This window comes from Coregonus clupeaformis, chromosome 36 (genome assembly GCF_020615455.1).
Source record: "Coregonus clupeaformis isolate EN_2021a chromosome 36, ASM2061545v1, whole genome shotgun sequence".
Lineage (NCBI taxonomy): Eukaryota > Metazoa > Chordata > Actinopteri > Salmoniformes > Salmonidae > Coregonus > Coregonus clupeaformis.
Window position 1 is genome coordinate 27,227,796 of NC_059227.1, and position 22,732 is coordinate 27,250,527.

Sequence of the window (22,732 nt, forward strand, 5' to 3'; positions counted from 1 at the left end):
CGAAGGCTTGGTTCAAGACGACTTGGTTTTGGAAACCGGACTTTGCTGAAGGTGTTGCTTTGGCTGGTTTTGCTTGGGGTGTTTGCGGAGTTTGGCTTTGTGTTGCCTTTCTTCCTAATCTCCCTCTTCTACTGGCTCTACCAGGGACTGCGGAGCCCAACTAAACTTCAACCTGGAGAACTGAGCGCTTACTCAGTATTCAACCCAGACTGTCAGCCTCTCATGGGCACTCTCACAACAGAGCAGTTGGACTGTGAAATGGGAATACTACAGCTAACCATGTAAAGCAGTGTTTCCCAACTCCATTCCTCAAGTACCCCTAACAGCACACATTTGTTGTAGCCCCAGACAAGCACACCTGATTCAACTTTCAACTAATCATCAAGCCCTCAATGAGTTGAATCAGGTGAGTTTGTCTGTGGCTACAAAAAAATTGTGCTTTGGGGGTACTGGAGATGGGGAAACACTGACGTAAAGAAACTGTTTTTAAATGTGTGTGAGTTGCGCCTTTTGTGTTAAAATGATCTTATGGTTTTTGGTTGCACCTAGACAATGAACAATGCACACTGCTGTTGGTTGTAATGTAAAACTGCTTGTTAATTCCATTAAAATTTCTCACTAGTTTATTTATTTGTCTTACTTGAATGAAAGCACAGATTTACACACACACACAAATACCAAAGAAAGACAGTAGTTGTCCATCACTTGATGTCACAGAGCAGGGCAACACCACGTAAGATCCAGTGATCGGGTGACTGCACTGTGCGCATCACCACCCATGTGAGGTCTGTGTGCCTGGGCTTGCAGATGTTGAACTTGGGGGTGGTGGAGTTGATGGTGAACATGAGATGGCAGTTTCTTCGGTCCCAGCCGGCCCCATCCAGGAACACGACGTAGACCCCCTCCTGAGAGACAGCGATAAGAATATGAGGGATGGCATTGAGAGTTACAATGGGAAAGCTGTATCTAGTACAAGTGTTGTTAATGACACTATTTTGCATGAGGCTACTTCCAGTAGGAGAGGCAGTAATCTCCTTGCTCTGCTTCAGCACCTCATGCAGGGTGACTGTCCAGATCCCAGCCCTGGTTATCTCCTGCCTCATGGCTGTCAGGAAACCTGCAAACATAAAGGGATATGATTATTATGGGATATCAAACACATCTAACAAATTAATCTAATATATTCAGCGATGAAATAGGATGTTGACATTACAAAAATGTAAAAACAGAATACACTAATCTTAAATATACCAGGTAAATTGAAACTGCCCTGTAAATTTGATCAGTTAGCCAAATTAATGTTTTGAACGAGGCACCCACCCTGACGGTTGAAGAAGCCAGTCATGAGTAGAGAGTAGAGTATTACTTTATTAATCCCAATTTGGGAAATTGTTTTATCACAGCATGCATCACCAACGACTTACAATGACAGGACACGCAACAATGACCAACACATGATTTAAAGAAATATTACGATAACATAAAGACACATGCACCAACCATTGTATCCCTAAAAGAATAGTCTGATTCAAGTGCTGTTTTCTATCCTACTATGGGGGAAAACAGGCAACAACATTTTCCAATAGAAAGACCTCATAAAACAGTTAATCAATTACACTCATTACAAAGCCTCGTGGCTGTCGGTAAAAATAACCGTCTAAACCTCTCTGTGGAACATCTGGGCAGGATGAAGCTGCTACTGAAGCTGCTCCTGTGTTGCATTAGAGTGCTGTGGAGTGGGTGTGTGTCATTGTCCATGATCATGTGGGTTTTTACTTGCAGCCTTTTTATGAACATGTCCTGCATTGATTCCAGGCTGCAGCCAATTGTAGCACTTGCTTTGTTAATGATTTTGTGAAGCTTGTTTAAGTCTTCCTTAGCTTAATTCCCTTTCCAGCACACAATGGCATGTGTCACTACACTCGCCACGACACTGCTGTAGAACATACAAATCATTTAAGCATCCTTAAAAGGTACAGTCTGGATTGGGCTTTTTTGTAGACACTGTGAGAATTCATCCAGAAGGTATTGGGCCTGCCTTCAAACACCCAGTTGTAAAACTGTGTGTTTCACTCCAGCAGCTCAGGGAACCAGAAGTCCACATTAGACGACTTCTTCCACATGCACGCGTCAAACATGTTGTCCAGGGCATCACGCAGTTTCTACCAGGTAAAACATTAATACGACATTCAATATTCAAGCGCCAAAAGAACTCACAGATTTATAACCTTATAAACCTTGAAATAACAGTTTATAACCTATATATAACCCCCTTATAACGTTAGGAATAACCCAGTGTAAAGTGTTAATGTGAAATATAGTCAAATTATATGAAAGTGGATGTTCTAGCTAGCTCTCTTACCTCGCTCATGATGATGGTACCGTCGATGGCTAGCGCGTTCCCAATAGGTGTGGTTCAATTAAAAGATCTCTGAGACAACATTCTGCTTCTACACGGGTTACAAAGTGCCTGTGTGTAAAACAGTGGAGCAGCACATGGAGTACATCGCGACCCTGCCTGCAGTGGACACACCTCAGGTCTTTGGCCTGCATCCCAACACAGACAATCACGTAAGACACCATATTAGATCATCACAACTCTTACTTCTTATCTATGCAGTGTGCATTCTTAGAAAAAAAGTTATTTGTCTGTCCCTATATGAGAACCCTTTGAAGAACCCTTTTTGGTTACAGGTAGAACCATTTTGGTTCCATGTAGAATCCTCTGTGGAGGATCTTACACACAGGCACTTTGTAACCCGTGTAGAAGCAGAATGTTGGCTCAAAGATCTTTTAATTGAACCACACCTGTTAGGAACGCACAATGCTTAGCACACAGTTCAGGGGGGGGGGGGGGTTGAGATTCAGCCCCACCTGGTTCATGATCTCAGTAGAGCCAGGTCAGATCCAGGATCCAACGGAACAGCTTGGAAGGGCACGCCTTCAGGTCTAACGCAGCACCCTCTATAACACACATATTACATATTTACTATCATTATTACTATGCTGTTACTATATTACTACAATAAATACTTTATTACTACAACAGATAAAAATAGTTTATGAGAATATATTACTAATAAACTACACTACTACCTATACAGAGATCTGTTAACTAGGATCAGTAGTGAGGATCTTATACCTTTGATGAGGATCTGACACTCGTTATGATTGACGTTGTTCTTCACCAGCACATTGTCCAGTGCGGGATCCAGCTCCTCTCATTCCAGAAGTTCTGGTTGAAGGGTCTGCAGTACGACAGGAAGCCAGTGAGCTGGAGGACGTCCCCTTCGAGTCTGTCCAAAGAGAAGAGGACAACAAAATGTAAATGGTCACATTGAAAAGCGTCTGGGGGAAAGAACTGAGCATTGATATTGTCTGTAGTGCATTGTTTTGTATTGCATTGCATTAAATCTATATATATAATGCCTTTAGTCAGAATACTGAAAGTAAAATAACTTTCTGCTATCCTTCTCTTATCTGTAACCTGCCTGTTGATCTGTGATTTAAAATGTTTTCTCTGCTCTGTCCAGTGCACTTTCTCTCCACTAAGCCCATCAATGAGTGCTGACGATGCCACCATTTTATTCCTGCATTTTATTCCTTTTCATTCAGCAAGTCCACAAACTCATCTACTGAGTGAACTATATTCTATTTTACTATCTATACATATATATTTTTTTGTTGCATTATTTCTAATTCAAGAATACAGAACATGTTTTTTTGAGGATTGGACCTTACCTGTTCCTCTTTCATGGCAGCATCGAACTTGGCTTGTACTTTGTCCAACTGGGCCTTTCTCATCCAGCTGAGCCTGAGCCTGAGCCTGAGCCTTGGCCAGCTCAGCATTGGCAATCGTCAGTCTGTCCTCTTGCATAACCAGGTTAGCGCGTACACACTCTAAGTAGGCTAACCTGGAGAGAAGAAATGCTGTTCACAATGGTTATCTAACATCAGATCACACACACGTACACAGACAAATAGGGTTACAATACTACTTTATGGAGGGTAACATCATTCAGCGCCTGTTCCCCGTACCTTGAGTGGCAGCACTTCCTTGTTGATGCCGAAGAAGATGGCCATGTTGGCGGTCCAGGAGAGCAGGCCGGCCACGTAGCCCCACACTCGAACGTGTAGTCCTCCATGTGGAAGTAGGGCTGAAAAAAAAGACAGAAGGTTAGCACTTGAGGTGAAAAAGTGCAAAATATGTATGGATTTCACAGAACATACACTGCATGACCAAACTTTACAGTTGGCACTATGCATTGGGGCAGGTAGCGTTCTCCTGGCATCCGCCAAACCCAGATTCGTCCGTCAGACTGCCAGATGATGAAGCGTGATTCATCACTCCAGAGAACGCGTTTCCACTGCTTCAGAGTCCAATGGCGGCAGGCTTTACAGCACTTCAGTAAGGCCATTCTACTACCAATGTTTATCAATGGAGATTGCATGGCTGTGTGCTCGATTTTATACACCTGTCAGCAACGGGTGTAGCTGAAATAGCCAAATCCACTAATTTGAATGGGTGTCTACATACTTTTGTATATATAATGCACTTACAAATAGCTAGATAGATGGGTAATGGCGCATATTTACGGTGTTAAACAGGGGAAAGAGTGTTAGAAGTGGTTTTATACTATATATACATCCTCCATTGTCCATACATTCACACACACACACACACACACACACACACACACACACACACACACACACACACACACACACACACACACACACACACACACACACACACACACACACACACACACACACACATCACACACACACATACACATACACATACACAAACACACACACACACACACACAAACACACAAACAAACACACACACATACACCAAAGGATTGGAATAACCTGGCTTGGTTATCTCTTGTTCTATGTAGGTGTAGTCACCTGTCTGTCATTGTAAAGCGTGTGAGTGTGTGTGTGTGTCCGTGTCCGGTCTGTGTTCAGTAGAGAACAACATTGTTGAAAGTTCAGATATAAATTAATTGTCCAGATATTATCTTATGTGTCTCTCTGCCAAGTAGGTCTAGCAGTTAATTATATCAAATCAAATTGTGTTTGTCACATGGGCCAAATGCAACAGGTGTAGACCTTACCGTGAAATGCTTACTTACAAGCCCTTAACCAACAATGCAGTTCAAGAAACAGAGTTCAGAAAATATTTACTAAATAAACTAAAGTAAAAAATCAAAAGTAGCACAATAAATAACAATAACACGGCTATATACAGGGGGTACCGGTACTGAGTCAATGTGCAGGGGTACAGGTTAATCATCTCTATTCATTACATTAAGCCTACTACTAGCTTTAATGTTTACATTGTCATCCACCTGAACTCAACCCTGTTGATTCTGTCCTCTATTGATGTTCTTTAGTGAAGCTGGGTTTTGTTCATTAAATAAACATGTGATATTGCACAAGTTCAGAAAGTAGTCTACCTCCTGTTTCACTGTGTTTTCTTATGTGCTCTGCCTTCTGAACATTATCGTCCTTTATTGACTTATTCTCTGTCCATCTCTGTAGTCGCCTGTTGTTGTTATTGTTGTATAGACCATGTTGTCTTCTGTTCTTATTTCCCCCAGTGGCCTGGTTGCGTTGGGCCGGGCTGTGAGGTGGTGGGGGTCTCTGGGTGCTGGTCTAGGTGGAGAGGCAGAGGCAGGAGGAGCCTGCAGTGGAGGAGTGGCTGTGGGTGTTGAGGTGGTGCCCGTGCCAGGCCATGCCTGGGGGCCGGAGAGGGCCAAGTAGATAGCGGCTCTGCCCTCCCTCTCATCCTGCCGCTTCCACGTCTCTGGTTGGTTGTAGTACAGAAACACACACACACAGGACATTAATATCTACAGGACCGTGTGGTGGTAACTCTACAGTCATCCAGTGGCCTTAACATCTCTGGTTAGTAGTAATATAGACACACACACACACAACTGCACGCTGTCACAAACACACACACACAGCCACCTGCTGCCTCTACCTCTCTGGGGAGCAAACACACACACACAAGCACACACAGAGCCTGGCCCTCATGTCTCTCTCCCTCCCTCCCTTTCTCTGTCCCTCAGGATTGCAGGAGACACAGCCCTGGATAAGAACATCCATGAGTCTGTCAGCGCCCAGATCAAGAAGAACTTTACCAAGAGCAAATGGCAATGGTCAACTATTATAACTTCATGTCACATTTTGTGAGCTTTATGGTGCAAAATGGCATTTTACAATAAGGGTCCCTTTACAAGGGGTTTATAAAGGGTTCATAATTAGTTTATTAATGGTTAATGAATCATTTATAAATGTGTACATCTCTGATCGGAATGTGTTTGGTCCTGCAGCAAGTGTGTAATGCCACAGCAGTGGTCCGTCACTAAGTGTCTCCAGCTGGGGACCAGTTAGGAGGCTCCCAGCTCCTGTAGAAGACACCTGCTGCTGACTGAGGAGGAACACACAGGTCAGTGGCTCACAGAATGACCCATTAGGATGACATGTAGTGGAATAGCAAAACAAGTGTCTCACTTACTAAAACTATGACAGTTCTCACTCACTAAAACTAGTAAAGTTTTAGTAAAGAGCCTTGATTTCCAAGATCACAGTGTGTCTAATCCTGAACTCTTCCTGTCTCTCTGTTTCAGTCTTCAGTTTAAGGGGGCTGCTTCCACAGTGCGGACCAGCGGAGCAGAACGAGACCCCCTGGCCAACAGTACCTACCACTGCATCTGATCCCCCGGCACCTGGAGTGTGGCCAACCAATGACTTTCCCACGATTTACCTGTGGAGTCCAGAGAAACTTCCCAGTCGGGAACACAGTTGTTGTTCCAGCGCCCCACCACCAGATGAGGCAGGCGTGTTAAGAACCAAGGGTGGGGAGGAGGGAAGAGGGACTAGATGATGCCATTGCCAATGGAGAAGGTCACTTGACCTAGATTGTGGTGAGAGTGGAGGATGAGCTGAGAGAGGAGAGGAGAAGAGAGGAAAGAATGAGAGGAGAGCTGAATGAGCAGAGTCGTAAGTACCCAGTGTATTCCTGGGTGATATTATTTTGGGAGTGGGACAGAGCTTGGACAGTGTTTTTACTCATGCTTTTAAAAAATGTACGTCTGCTTTTATTCATCTCTGTATTTCTGTACGTATTTTTTTAAATCGTCAATATCCTTCCCCCTTGACAACATATACAGTGAGGGAAAAAAGTATTTGTTTTGGGTCATTGTCCTGTTGAAAATAAATTATACTCCCACTAAGCGCAAACCAGATGAGATGGCGTATCGCTGCAGAATGCTGTGGTAGCCATGCTGGTTAAGTGTGCCTTGAATTCTAAATAGATCACTGACAGTGTCACCAGCAAAGCAACCCCACACCATCACACCTCCTCCTCCATGCTTCACGGTGGGAACCACATATGCGAAGATAATCTGTTCACCTACTCTGCGTCTCACAAAGACATGGCGGTTGGAACCAAAAATCTCAAATTTGGGCTCATCAGACCAAAGGACAGATTTCCACTGGTCTAATGTCCATTGCTCGTGCTTCATGGCCCAAGCAAATCTCTTCTTCTTATTGGTGTCCTTTAGTAGTGGTTTCTTTGCAGCAATTCAACCATGAAGGCCTGATTCACGCAGTCTCTTCTGAACAGTTGATGTTGAGATGTGTCTGTTACTTGAACTCTGTGAAGCATTTATTTGGGTTGCAATCTGAGGTGCAGTTAACTCTAATGAACTTATCCTCTGCAGCAGAGGTAACTCTGGGTCTTCCTTTCCTGTGGCGGTCCTCATGAGAGCCAGTTTCATCATAGGCCTTGATGGGTTTTGCAACTGCACTTGAAGAAACGTTCAAAGTTCTTTAAGTTTTCCGGCTTGACTGACCTTCATGTCTTAAAGTATTATGGTCTGTCATTTCTCTTCGCTTATTTGAGCTGTTCTTGCCATAATATGGACTTGGTATTTTACCAAATAGGGCTATCTTCTGTATACCACCACTACCTTGTCACAACACAACTGATTGGCTCAAACGCATTAAGAAGGAAAGAAATTCCACAAATTAACTTTTACCAAGAAATAACTGTTAATTGAAATGCATTCCAGGTGACTACCTCATGAAGCTGGTTGAGAGAATGCCAAGAGTGTGCAAAGCTGTCATCAAGGCAAAGGGTGGCTACTTTGAAGAATCTCAAATATGAAATATATTTTGATTTGTTTAACATTGTTCTGGTTACTACATGATTCCATATGTGTTATTTTATAGTTTTGATGTCTTCACTATTATTCTACAATGTAGAAAACAGTAAAAATAAAGTAAAACCCTTGAATGAGTAGGTGTGTCCAAACCTTTGACTGGTACTGTATACCCTAACCTGTGATCTGTGTAAGAGGCGATATCGATATCTAGTGAGAAATTGTCAGTTGTAACCCATTCGGCTGTGGCTTTCAGCCCTCTACAAAAATATTATAAGTCACATGAGCTTCAAAAGGGTTAATTAACCTTTGGGGTCTAAGATGTTGAGAAAAGTGGTATTGAAGAGTCTGACATGGAATGTCATGCCTAACCCTAACCTATGAAAAATTAATGTATTACCACAATATCCTACCTACCCCCAATTCAGTAGTGGTCTTCAGTGAGGTGCACACCTGAATGTCTCTGTCCTCCATGACTGGGAAAGGAATATAATATCCTACATCCATCTCATTAGATCAGAACAGTATAGATCAACAGTGATTAATATTTCTGGTTTACATCACAAAATATATTGTTAATTGTTTATGTAATAAGAATAAGTCCAGGTGTCACATGATGGATTAAACATGCTTGGAGAATTTGACATAGTGGTTTTCAACTTGACTTCTTTTACACATGCTATACATCATGAGAGAAATGCAGTTTAAAGCCGTTCACCTTTGGATAGAAGTGTCCTATATCAGTCTACAAGATTTTCATTGTAAAGCCGTTAGGGAGTCACATGACAACTTGACCCTATGAATAAACCCACTATTCAACATGTTTAGCTTGCAGTATTAAGTCTTGCATCTGCGGTTATCTAGCTGCTGTGGTGACGGCAGTAATACTGGAGGAGATCCCAGGATGTAGACCACAGGATATAGAGTTAGTATTTTGTCAGGCCTTATCTATTCAGATTTGCCAATGTCCCCCTTTCTGAAAATATGGACACACCAACGAAATTTTGGTTAAAAGAACAATATATTTTTCTCATGCTATTTTGACTATCAGGGATTCAACAGTCTTAGTCAAGGGTTTCATAAAATTGGTTTTATTTAATCTGGTACTTTTTCATACAGTCTGGGTGCGTTCGTAAATTCACTCTGGCTATGACTCCGATTTCAGAGCACTCAGTCTGTGTGCCAGAGCACAGAATAACTGATGAATTTACGAACGCACAACACCCGTTGAACATGACCGGTGTCAGTAAACATCCGCAAATAAACATAATTGTTGCCAGCAGCACAGTTACAGTCACCAACGCTCTAGATAATATGAAAACAGCCTAACCAGCTCTGCTAGGGCAAGTAAAATGGTCAGAGTTTGGTAGGTGTTCTCTCATTTGTATCTGGAAGCTTGTGTGCTTGACTACCATTGTGAGGTCAGAACGCTCAGATCAACCCTACTCCTCGGCCAGAGCGTCCAGTGTGCGCTCTGAAGGCTCCGAGAGCGAAACGCTCTGAATTTACGAATGGACAATCTGACATTTACTAACACACCTTCACACATACACATACGCACACATAATGCACGCATGCACATACAAAAAAACTAAAATATAAAGGCAACATTTTTTACTGAGTTACAGTTCATATAAGGAAATCAGTCAATTGAAATACATTCATTAGGCCCTAATCTATGTATTTCACATGACTGGGAATACAGATATACATCTGTTGGTCACAGACGCCTTTAAAAAAGCTAGGGGCGTCGACCATTAACCAGTCAGTAGCTGGTGTGACCATCGTTTGCCTCATGCAGCGCGACACATCTCCTTCGCATAGAGTTGATCAGGCTGTTGATTGTGGCCTGTGGAATGTTGTTCAACTCCTCTTCAATGGCTGTGCGAAGTTGCTGGATATTGGTGGGAACTGGAACACGCTGTCGTACAACTCGATCCATCCCAAATATGCTCAATGGGTGACATGTCTGGTGAGTATGCAGGCCATGTAAGAACTGGGCCATTTTCAGCTTCCAGAAATTGTGTACAGATCCTTGTGACATGGGCCGTGCATTATCATGCTGAGACATGAGGTGATGGCGGCGGATGAATGGCACGACAATGGGCCTGTGGAATGTTGTCGTGGATCTCGTCACGGCTGTGCGAAGGTACACTACATGACCAAAAGTATGTGGACACCTGCTCGTCTAACATCTAATTCCAAAATCATGGGCATTAATATGGAGTTGGTCCCCCCTTTGCTGCTAAAAAAGCCTCTACTCTTCTGGGAAGGCTTTCCACTAGATGTTGGAACATTGCTGCGGGGACTTGCTTCCAGTCAGCCACAAGAGCATTAGTTAGGTCGGGCACTGATGTTGGGCGATAGGCCTGGCTCGCAGTTGGCAGTCCAATTCATCCCAAAGGTGTTCGATGGGGTTGAGGTCAGGGCTCTGTGCAGGTCAGTCATGTTCTTCTACACCGATCTTATATAAACTATTTCTGTATGGACCTCGCTTTGTCCACAGGGGCATTGTCATGCTGAAACAGGAAAGGGCCTTCCCCAAACTGTTGCTACAAAGTTGGATGAACAGAATCGTCTAGAATGTCATTGTATGCTTCGCATTAAGATTTCCCTTCACTGGAACTAAGGGGCCTACCCCGAACCATGAAAAACAGCCCCAGACCATTATTCTTCCTCCACCAAACTTTACAGATGGCACTATGCATTGGGGCAGGTAACGTTCAGAAACCCAGATTCGTCCATCGGACTGCCAGATGGTGAAGCGTGATTCATCACTCCAGAGAACGTGTTTCCACTGCTCCAGAGTCCAATGGCGGTGAGCTTTACACCACTCCAGCCGACGTTAGGTGGTCTTAGGCTTGTGTGCGGCTGCTCGGCCATGGTAACCCATTTCATGAAGCTCCCGACGAAAAGTTATTGTGCTGACATAGCTTCCAGTGGCAGTTTGGGACTCAGTAGTGAGTGTTGCAACCGAGGACAGACGATTTTTACGCACTTCAGCACTCGGCGGTCCATTCTGTGAGCTTGTGTGGCCTACCACTTCACGGCTGAGCCGTTGTTGCTCCTAGACGTTTCCACTTCACAATAACAGCACTTCCAGTTGACCGGGGCAGCTCTAGCAGGGCAGACATTTTACGAACTGACTTGTTGGAAAGGTGGCATCCTATGACGGTGCCACATTGAAAGTCACTGAGCTCTTCAGTAAGGCAATTCTACTGCCAATGTTTGTCTATGGAGATTGCATGGCTGTGTGCTCGATTTTATACACCTGTCAGCAACGGATGTGGCTGAAATAGCCAAATCCACTAATTTGAAGGGGGGTCCACATACTTTTGTAAATACAGTGCATTTGGAAAGTATTAAGCATCGGGTTTTTGGTCACCTCCCTGACCAAGGCCCTTCTCCCCCGATTGCTCAGATTGCTCAGTTTGGCAGGGCGGCCAGCTCTAGGAAGAGTCTTGGTGGTTCCAAACTTCTTCCATTTAAGAATGATGGCCACTGTGTTCTTGGGGACCTTCAATACTGCAGAAATGTTTTGGTACCCTTCCCGAGATCTGTGCCTCGACACAATCCTGTCTCGGAGCTCTTTGTACAATTCCTTCAACCTCTTGGCTTGGTTTTTGCGCTGACATGCGCTGTCAACTGTGGGACCTTATATAGATAGGTGTGTGCCTTTCCAAATCATGTCCAATCAATTTAATTTACCACAGGTGGACTCCAATCAAGTTGTAGAAACATCTCAAGGATGATCAATGGAAAAAAGATGCACCTGAGCTGAATTTCGAGTCCCATAGCAAAGGGTCTGAATACTTATGTAAATGTAATATTTCAGTTTTGTATTTTTTATGAATTAGCAAAAATGTCAAAAAAACTGTTTTTGCTTTGTCATTATGGGGTATTGTGTGTAGATGAGGAAAACAAATCATTTAATCCATTTTAGTATAAGGCTGTAACGTAACAAAATGTGGAAAAGGTCAAGGGGTCTGAATACTTTCCGAATGCACTGTATAGTGTATTTCAAATTGCATTCGATAAAATGCATACCATATCCCCACCGCCACCATGGGGCACTCTGTTCACAACGTTGACATCAGCAAACCGCTCACCCACACGACACCATACACGCCGTCTGCCATCTGCCCGGTACAGATGAAACCGGGATTCATTCGTGAAGAGCACACTTCTCCAGGATGTCAGTGGCCATCGAAGGTGAGCATTTGCCCACTGAAGTCGGTTACGACACCAAACTGCAGTCAGGTCAAGACCCTGGTGAGGACGACGTGCACGCAGATGAGCTTCCCTGACACGGTTTCTGACAGTTTGTGCAAAAATTATTTGGTTGTGCGAACCCATTTTATTTATTTTTTTGCTGTCCGGGTGGCTGGTCTCAGATGATCACGCAGATGAATAAGCCGGATGTGGAGGTCCTGGGCTGGCGTGGTTACACGTGGCCTGCGGTTATGAGGCCGGTTGGACGTACTGCAGATTCTCTAAAATGACGTTGGAGGCAGCTTACGGTAGAGAAATTAACATTCAATTCTCTGTCAACAGCTCTGGTGGACATTCCTGCAGTCAGCATGCCAATTGCACGCTCCCTTAAAACGTGAGACATGTGGCATTGTGTTGTGTCACAAAACTGCACATTTTAGAGTGGCCTTTTATTGTCTCCAGCACAAGGTGGACCTGTGTAAAGATCATGCTGTTTAATCAGCTTCTTGATATGCCACACCTGTCAGGTGGTTGGATTATCTTGGCAAAGGAGAAATGCTCACTACCAGGGATGTAAACTAATTTGTTCCAAAAAATTGAGAGAAACACTTTACATCTTATGTTTATATTTTTGTTCAGTGTCTATGGTTTATGAGGTCAATCAGTTTATAACATGGTTTATGGGGACTCACCTTTCCCATGGTCCTATCAATTAAATGTAATGTATTATGTAGAAGACACATCTGACTTCAGATTTGTTCATAGGATCATATTGGAATAACATACCTGTATATACACACACACACACTTGATTTTATATAAAAAAGACTGTATCATTTGATTTACACAACATGCCTACCACTTTGAAGATGCAAAATATTTTTTCTTGTGAAACAAACAAGAAATAAGACAAAGAAACAGAAAGCTTGAGCGTGCATAACTAGACAAAGAAACAGAAAGCTTGAGCGTGCATAACTAGACAAAGAAACAGAAAGCTTGAGCGTGCATAACTAGACAAAGAAACAGAAAGCTTGAGCGTGCATAACTATGAGCACGCTCAAGCTTTCTGTTTCTTTGTCTTATTTCTTGTTTGTTTCACAATAAAAAATATTTTGCATCTTCAAAGTGGTAGGCATGTTGTGTAAATCAAATGATACAAACCCCAAAAAAATCTATTTTAATTCCAGGCTGTAAGGCAACAAAATAGGGAAAATGCCAAGGGGGGTGAATTTTCGCAAGCCACTGTATCTCCATGACCTTGTGGGCTGAACCCTCAATGCTGCTGAGGCCCTATGCTCCACAAGGAGGTAAAAGAGAAGTAAGTCATATGTCACCACCAACCAATTTATGACTTTACAAATCTCAAATGTATTGAAATTACAGCTTGAATACTCAGTGTATTTTTTCCTTTAATGAGGCCCCGTATGCACTCAGGTTGTACAACTGATACACAATGCATTTGACACAACGGTTGTGTAGTCCAAACAGGTGGACTTTATTTAACTAATGATGTGACTTTTGAAGGTAATTGGTTGCACCAGATCTTATTTAGGGGCTTCATAGCAAAGGGGGTGAATACATATGCACGCACCACTTTTCCGTTATTTATTTTTTAGAATCTTTTGAAACAAGTAATTTTTTTCATTTCACTTCACCAATTTGGACTATTTTGTGTATGTGCATTACATGAAATACAAATAAAAATCCATTTAAATTACAGGTTGTAATGCAACAAAAGAGGAAAAATGCCAAGGGGGATGAATACTTTTGCAAGGCACTGTACGTGACGCATGCTGCCCCACCACCACAGCGTACAGTCAGGCCCAAAATTATTGGCACCCTTGATAAGGTTGTGCTCAACGGCATCATGAAATTGATCCAGCACCAGTACATTTTTGCCAAAAACCAGGTTGCCTCTGCCAGGAGGCTGATACTTGGCCACAAGTGGATCTTCCAGCAAGAAAATAACCCCAAGCACACATCTAAATCCACAAAGAAGTGCTCCTCTGTAGCTCAGCTGGTAGAGCACGGCACTTGTAACGCCAAGGTAGTGGGTTCGATCCCCGGGACCACCCATACACAAAAAATGTATGCACGCATGACTGTAAGTCGCTTTGGATAAAAGCGTCTGCTAAATGGCATATTATATTAATTGACCACAAAATCAACATTTTGCAATGGCCATCTCAGTCTCAGGACATGAACCCCATTGAAAATCTGTGGTTTGAAGTGAAGAGGGCAGTCCATAAGTGCAGACCAAGTATATCAAGAATCTGGAAAGATTCTGTATGGATGAATGGTCTATGATTCCTCCCAATGTGTTCTCCAATCTCATATACAGTGGGGAGAACAAGTATTTGATACACTGCCGATTTTGCAGGTTTTCCTACTTACAAAGCATGTAGAGGTCTGTAATTTTTATCATAGGTACACTTCAACTGTGAGAGACGGAATCTAAAACAAAAATCCAGAAAATCACATTGTATGATTTTTAAGTAATTAATTTGCATTTTATTGCATGACATAAGTATTTGATCACCTACCAACCAGTAAGAATTCCAGCTCTCACAAACCTGTTAGTTTTTCTTTAAGAAGCCCTCCTGTTCTCCACTCATTACCTGTATTAACTGCAACTGTTTGAACTCGTTACCTGTATAAAAGACACCTGTCCACACACTCAATCAAACAGACTCCAACCTCTCCACAATGGCCAAGACCAGAGAGCTGTGTAAGGACATCAGGGATAAAATTGTAGACCTGCACAAGGCTGGGATGGGCTACAGGACAATAGGCAAGCAGCTTGGTGAGAAGGCAACAACTATTGGCGCAATTATTAGAAAATGGAAGAAGTTCAAGATGACGGTCAATCATCCTTCGGTCTGGGCTCCATGCAAGATCTCACCTCGTGGGGCATCAATGATCATGAGGAAGGTGAGGGATCAGCCCAGAACTACACGGCAGGACCTGGTCAATGACCTGAAGAGAGCTGGGACCACAGTCTCAAAGAAAACCATTAGTAACACACTACGCCGTCATGGATTAAAATCCTGCAGCGCACGCAGGTCCCCTGCTCAAGCCAACGCATGTCCAGGCCCATCTGAAGTTTGCCAATGACCATCTGGATGATCCAGAGGAGGAATGGGAGAAGGTCATGTGGTCTGATGAGACAAAAATAGAGCATTTTGGTCTAAACTCCACTTGCCGTGTTTGGAGGAAGAAGAAGGATGAGTACAACCCCAAGAACACCATCCCAACCGTGAAGCATGGAGGTGAAAACATCATTCTTTGGGGATGCTTTTCTGCAAAGGGGACAAGACGACTGCACCGTATTGAGGGGAGGATGGATGGGGCCATGTATCGCGAGATCTTGGCCAACAACCTCCTTCCCTCAGTAAGAGCATTGAAGATGGGTCGTGGCTGGGTCTTCCAGCATGACAACGACCCAAAACACACAGCCGGGCAACTAAGGAGTGGCTCCGTAAGAAGCATCTCAAGGTCCTGGAGTAGTCTAGCCAGTCTCCAGACCTGAACACAATAGAAATCTTTGGAGGGGAGCTGAAAGTCCGTATTGCCCAGCGACAGCCCCGAAACCTGAAGGATCTGGAGAAGGTCTGTATGGAGGAGTAGGCCAAAATCCCTGCTGCAGTGTGTGCAAACCTGGTCAAGACCTACAGGAAACGTATGATCTCTGTAATTGCAAACAAAGGTTTCTGTACCAAATATTAATTTCTACTTTTCTGATGTATCAAATACTTATGTCATGCAATAAAATGCAAATTAATTACTTAAAAATCATACTATGTGATTTTCTGGATTTTTTTAGATTCCGTCTCTCACAGTTGAAGTGTACCTATGATAAAAATTACAGACCTCTACATGCTTTGTAAGTAGGAAAATCTGCAAAATCGGCAGTGTATCAAATACTTGTTCTCCCCACTGTAACATTTTAGGAAAAGGCTCAGTGCCATTATCCTCGCAAGGTGAGGTATTGAAAGGTATTGAAATCAAGGGTCCTTGTTAAACAAAATATTTTTCTCTAAGTAATAATATAATTTTCCCCATATTTTTTGCTGATCTTTATCAAGAGTGCCAATCATTTTGAACCGGACTGTAACTCCAGCTCAAGTAGGGTTAAAAAAAAAAAACTTGTGCCCGGGGTGTTGATAAACCTTATAGAGATTGTTGAGCTTGGATGAGACAATCATAGCAGATAAGCACAGTCTTTTCTGGATGCGGTACACCCTTATCAGGTCGCTCTTAACAAAATAACATGAACACATAGAACATTGCAGTATGAACAACTGCAAAAGAAAGTCATTTCACATGGAAATAAAATCGAATTTATTACAGCACTTACAGTGTATTCGGAAAGTATTCAGACCCCTTCACTTTTTTCACATTTTGTTACGTTACAGCCTTATTCTAAAATGGATTAAATACATGTTTTACCTCTTCAATCTACACACACAATACCACATTATGACAACGCAAAAACAGGTTTACAGAAATACCTTATTTACATACACTACCGTTCAAAGGTTTGGGGTCACTTAGAAATGTCCTTGTTTTAGAAAGAAGTTGCAAAGAAAAAGCCATATCTCATAAGATTAAGAGTCTGGGCAGTCTGAGATATGGCTTTTTCTTTGCAACTCTGCCTAGAAGGTCAGCATCCCGGAGTCGCCTCTTCACTGTTGACGTTGAGACTGGTGTTTTGCAGGTACTATTTAATGAAGCTGCTAGTTGAGGACCTGTGAGGCGTCTGTCTCTCAAACTAGACACTCTAATGTATTTGTCCTCTTGCTCAGTTGTGCACCGGGGCCTCCCACTCCTCTTTCTATTCTGGTTAGAGCCAGTTTGTGCTGTTCTGTGAAGGGAGTAGTACACAGGGTTGTACGAGATCTTCAGTTTCTTGGCAATTTCTCGCATGGAATAGCCTTCATTTCTCAGAACAAGAATAGACTGACGAGTTTCAGAAGAAAGTTATTTGTTTCTGGCTATTTTGAGCCTGTAATCGAACCCACAATTGCTGATGCTCCAGATACTCAACTAGTCTCAAGAAGGCCAGTTTTATTGCTTCTTTAATCAGCACAACTGTTTTCAGCTGTGCTAACATAATTGCAAAAGGTTTTTTTCAATGATCAATTAGCCTTTTAAAATGATAAACTTGGATTAGCAAACACAACATGCCATTGGAACACAGGACTGATGGTTGCTGATACAGTACCTTGCAAAAGTATTCATCCCCCTATTTTCTTGCATTACAACCTGTAATTTAAATGGATTTTTATTTGTATTTCATGTAGTGGACATTCACAAAATAGTCAAAATTGGTGAAGTGAAATGAAAAAAATAACTTGTTTCAAAAAATTCAAAATAAATAAATAACGGAAAAGTGGTGCGTGCATATGTATTCACCCCCTTTGCTGTGGAGCCCCTAAATTAGATCTGGTGCAACCAATTACCTTCAGAAGTCACATAATTGGTTAAACAAAGTCCACCTGTGTGCAATCTAAGTGTCACATGATCTCAGTATATATACACCTGTTCTGAAAGGCCCCAGAGTCTGCAACACCACTAAGAAAGGGGCACCACCAAGCAAGCGGCACCATGAAGACCAAGGAGCTCTCCAAACAGGTCAGGGACAAAGTTGTGGAGAAGTACAGATCAGGTTTGAGTTGTAAAATAATATCAGACACTTTGAACATCCCACGGAGCACCATTAAATCCATTATTAAAAAATGGAAATAATATGGCATCACAACAAACCTGCCAAGAGAGGGCCGCCCACCAAAACTCATGGACCAGGCAAGGTGGGCATTAATCAGAGAGGCAACAAAGAGACCAAAGATAACCCTGAAGGAGCTGCAAAGCTCCACAGCAGAGATTGGAGTATCTGTCTGATATGATGTTTTTATGGTGTAATGATGTCATGTCATAGTATCGTGGGGACCAGGTTAGAGTTACTAGATAATTGGTTTGGTGCCAGAAAGTCTACATTCCATTATGTCAAAGGAGATTAATGATGTTTAGAATAGTATGAGGGATGGATATGGTGTACTGGCTTGGGTCAAAGGGTAATAGCAACAGAGAAAGGGAGTGCCTATGATGATTACCAGATGTTTGTGGAGAAGTTTGTAACAGGCTATATAAGAGAGAGTGAATCTTTGTTCGAGAGAGAGAAAGATGAGAGAGGATGGGCTATGTCCCAATGTCTTTTATAACTAACCCGGTAATGACTAATAAAACATGTACATGAACTCCTCATCAAAAGTGTCTAAGTACATCCTTACATTCATAATCACTTGATGCCTAGAAACTCATCATAACACTGTCCATAGGACCACTTTAAGCAGTACACTCCACAGAGCTGGGCTTTACGGAAGAGTGGCCAGAAAAAAGCCATTGCTTAAAGAAATAAATAAGCAAATACGTTTGGTGTTCGCCAAAAGGCATGTGGGAGACTCCCCAAACATATGAAAGAAGGTACTCTGGTCAGACGAGACAAAAATTGAGCTTTTTGGCCACTAAGGAAAACGCTATGTCTGGCGCAAACCCAACACCTCTCATCACCCCGAGAACACCATCCTTACAGTGAAACTTGGTGGTGGCAGCATCATGCTGTGGGGATGTTTTTCATCGGCAGGGACTGGGAAACTGGTCAGAATTGAAGGAATGATGGATGGCGCTAAATACAGGGAAATCCTTGAGGGAAACCTGTTTCAGTCCTGCAGAGATTTGAGACTGGGACGGAGATTCACCTTCCAGCAGGACAATGACCCTAAGGATACTGCTAAAGCAACACTTGAGTGGTTTAAGGGGAAACATTTAAATGTCTTGGAATGGCCTAGTCAAAGCCCAGACCTCAATCCAATTGAGAATCTGTTGTATGACTTAAAGATTGCTGTACACCAGCAGAACCCATCCAACTTGAAGGAGCTGGAGCAGTTTTGCCTTGAAGAATGGGCAAAGATTACAGTGGCTAGATGTGCCAAGCTTATAGAGACTTACCCCAAGAGACTTGCAGCTGTAATTGCTGCAAAAGTTATTGACTTTGGGGGGGGTGAATAGTTATGCACGCTCAAGTGTTCTGTATTTTTTGTCTTATTTCTTGTTTGTTTCACAATAAAACATATTTTGCATCATCAAAGTGGTAGGCATGTTGTGTAAATCAAATGATACAAAACCCCAAAAAATCCATTTTAATTCCAGGTTGTAAGGCAACAAAATAGGAAAAATGCCAAGGGGGGTGAATACTTTCGCAAGCCACTGTAATTGGCCTCTGTACACCTATGTAGATATTCCATTAAAAATCAGCCGTTTCCAGCTACAATAGTCATTTACAACATTAACAATGTCTACACTATATTTTTTAGGAATTTGAATGGTAGTTTAAATATTCAAACCCTTTGCTATGAGACTCGAAATTGAGCTCAGGTGCATCCTGTTTCCATTGATCATCCTTGAGATGTTTTTACAACTTCATTGGAGTCCACCTGTGGTAAATTAAATTGACTGGACATGATTTTGAAAGGCACACACCTGTCTATATAAGGTCCCACAGTTGACAGTGCATGTCAGAGCAAAAACCAAGCCATGAGGTCGAAGGAATTGTCCGTAGAGCTCCAAGACAGGATTGTGTCGAGGCACAGATCTGGGGAAGAGTACCAAAAAACATTTCTGCAGTATTGAAGTTCCCCAAGAACACAGTGGCCTCCATCATTCTTAAATGGAAGAAGTTTGGAACCACCAAGACTCTTCCTAGAGCTGGCCGCCCGGCCAAACTGAGCAATCGGGAGAGAAGGGCCTTGGTCAGGGAGATGACCAAGAACCCGATGGTCACTCTAACAGAGCTCCATAGTTCCTCTGTGGAGATGGGAGAACCTTCCAGAAGGACAACCATCTCTGTAGCACTCTACCAATCAGGCCTTTATGGTAGAGAAGCCAGACGGAAGCCACTCCTCAACCAAGATTGAACACTTTGGCCTGAATGCCAAGCATTCACGTCTGGAGGAAACCAGGCACCGCTCATCACCTGGCCAATACCATCCCTACGGTAAAATGTGTATCTAATGATTGTTATTAAAATACCTGCATGCCTCCATGTGGGTTTAATCCCTTTTGTAGGGAAATGAGGCCAAGTGGCATTCACAAGAGGTGAATAGCCATACCTCTCCTCACTCTCCCTACACCATGCAGTTATCTAGGTAACATACAGTACGTGACACCGCTCAATGAACCACAATATATCCTGTGATCTAAATACACTTATAAAGTCACAAATATAGGCTATATTCTATTTGAACATATTCTTACTTAAAGTAAAACAATCTGTTTAGCCTTCATTTATTATTTTCTTTACAGACCTATATTGTCACTATATCAGTCAAATAACAAAATAATATTGTACTTGACAGCTTATTGTGAAATTGTAATGGTCATAATGACATTCACCTTTTTTTCAATAGACTGCCAGTGTGACAAATGGAACCTCCACTGTTTTTGGCTCTCATTTCTTGGCCGGAACTTGGGTTTCTTAGAGACAGAAGTAAATATAACTAAGAAACAGCATGAACACAGTCTGAATGGTTCTATAGGCATTAGAGCTGTAGAACACCGGAACAATGCTGTAATACTGGAGCTAAGGTGGCTGACAGTTTTTCCACCGATTGGATGCTGGAAGACATCGGCCACAAGCTTGACCCAAGACATCTTGGATGCAAAAAGGACCGTTCGACGACAGATGTCTTGGTCATTCTCCTAGACATGATGTACAATCCACTGATGCAAGTAAGACCCTTATACTGTATATACACTATAATAACAGCAGATTTTGCCAAAGCCTTCAACAAAGTTGACCTTGCAATGGTACTAAAGTGCCTGATTCAGCTAGGAGTCAGAGTCTCTTATCCCCTGGGTCTGTAGCTTCATCTCCAAAAGGAAGCAGAGGGTGAGGTACTAAGGCACCCTTTCACCATGGCAACATCTGACCTGTGGAGTGACTCAAGGTTAATTTCTTGGACCCCTTATCTTCCTGGCCGTCATCGGCAGCGCACTTCAGAAGTTCGATCACAGGTGGAAATACATTGTTTGCCCATGATCTCCTCCAGTCTGACAACAGGAACTTCCTACCACAACCAATCATCACAACCTCTAGAAGGAAAAAATGCCACTCACACAAACTCAGACCTGTCACAGCAAGAACTGAATGATCTGAAAGATCATCCATACCTTACATGACTCAATTATTGAACGGCAACTCATAACAACATCCACAATAATAGTTCCCTAAATGTACAGTGGGGAAAAAAAGTATTTAGTCAGCCACCAATTGTGCAAGTTCTCCCACTTAAAAAGATGAGAGAGGCCTCTAATTTTCATCATAGGTACACGTAAACTATGACAGACAAAATGTGGAAAGAAAATCCAGAAAATCACATTGTAGGATTTTTTATGAATTTATTTGCAAATTATGGTGGAAAATAAGTATTTGGTCAATAACAAAAGTTTCTCAATACTTTGTTATATACCCTTTGTTGGCAATGACACAGGTCAAATGTTTTCTGTAAGTCTTCACAAGGTTTTCACACACTGTTGCTGGTATTTTGGCCCTTTCCTCCATGCAGATCTCCTCTAGAGCAGTGATGTTTTGGGGCTGTCGCTGGGCAACACAGACTTTCAACTCCCTCCAAAGATTTTCTATGGGGTTGAGATCTGGAGACTGGCTAGGCCACTCCAGGACCTTGAAATGCTTCTTACGAAGCCACTCCTTCATTGCCCGGGCGGTGTGTTTGGGATCATTGTCATGCTGAAAGACCCAGCCACGTTTCATCTTCAATGCCCTTGCTGATGGAAGGAGGTTTTCACTCAAAATCTCACGATACATGGCCCCATTCATTCTTTCCTTTACACGGATCAGTCGTCCTGGTCCCTTTGCAGAAAAACAGCCCCAAAGCATTATGTTTCCACCCCCATGCTTCACAGTAGGTATGGTGTTCTTTGGATGCAACTCAGCATTCTTTGTCCTCCAAACACGACGTAGTTGAGTTTTTACCAAAAAGTTCTATTTTGGTTTCATCTGACCATATGACATTCTCCCAATCCTCTTCTGGATCATCCAAATGCACTCTAGCAAACTTCAGACGGGCCTGGACATGTACTGGCTTAAGCAGGGGGACACGTCTGGCACTGCAGGATTTGAGTCCCTGGCGGCGTAGTGTGTTACTGATGGTAGGCTTTGTTACTTTGGTCCCAGCTCTCTGCAGGTCATTCACTAGGTTCCCCCCGTGTGGTTCTGGGATTTTTGCTCACCGTTCTTGTGATCATTTTGACCCCACGGG

At 42.7% G+C, this 22,732-nt stretch overlaps 1 long non-coding RNA gene across 1 annotated transcript; it reads right to left on the reverse strand.

Annotated features, from left to right (window-relative positions):
* Nucleotides 1–767: 767 nt before the first annotated feature.
* Nucleotides 768–3,264, reverse strand: LOC121552192. The gene is made up of 3 exons (XR_005997170.1): nt 3,143–3,264; nt 2,875–2,964; nt 768–1,117 (listed from the first exon to the last, which is right to left on the reverse strand). It is a non-coding gene; the product is annotated as an uncharacterized LOC121552192 (long non-coding RNA).
* Between the last annotated feature and the right edge of the window lie 19,468 nt (nt 3,265–22,732).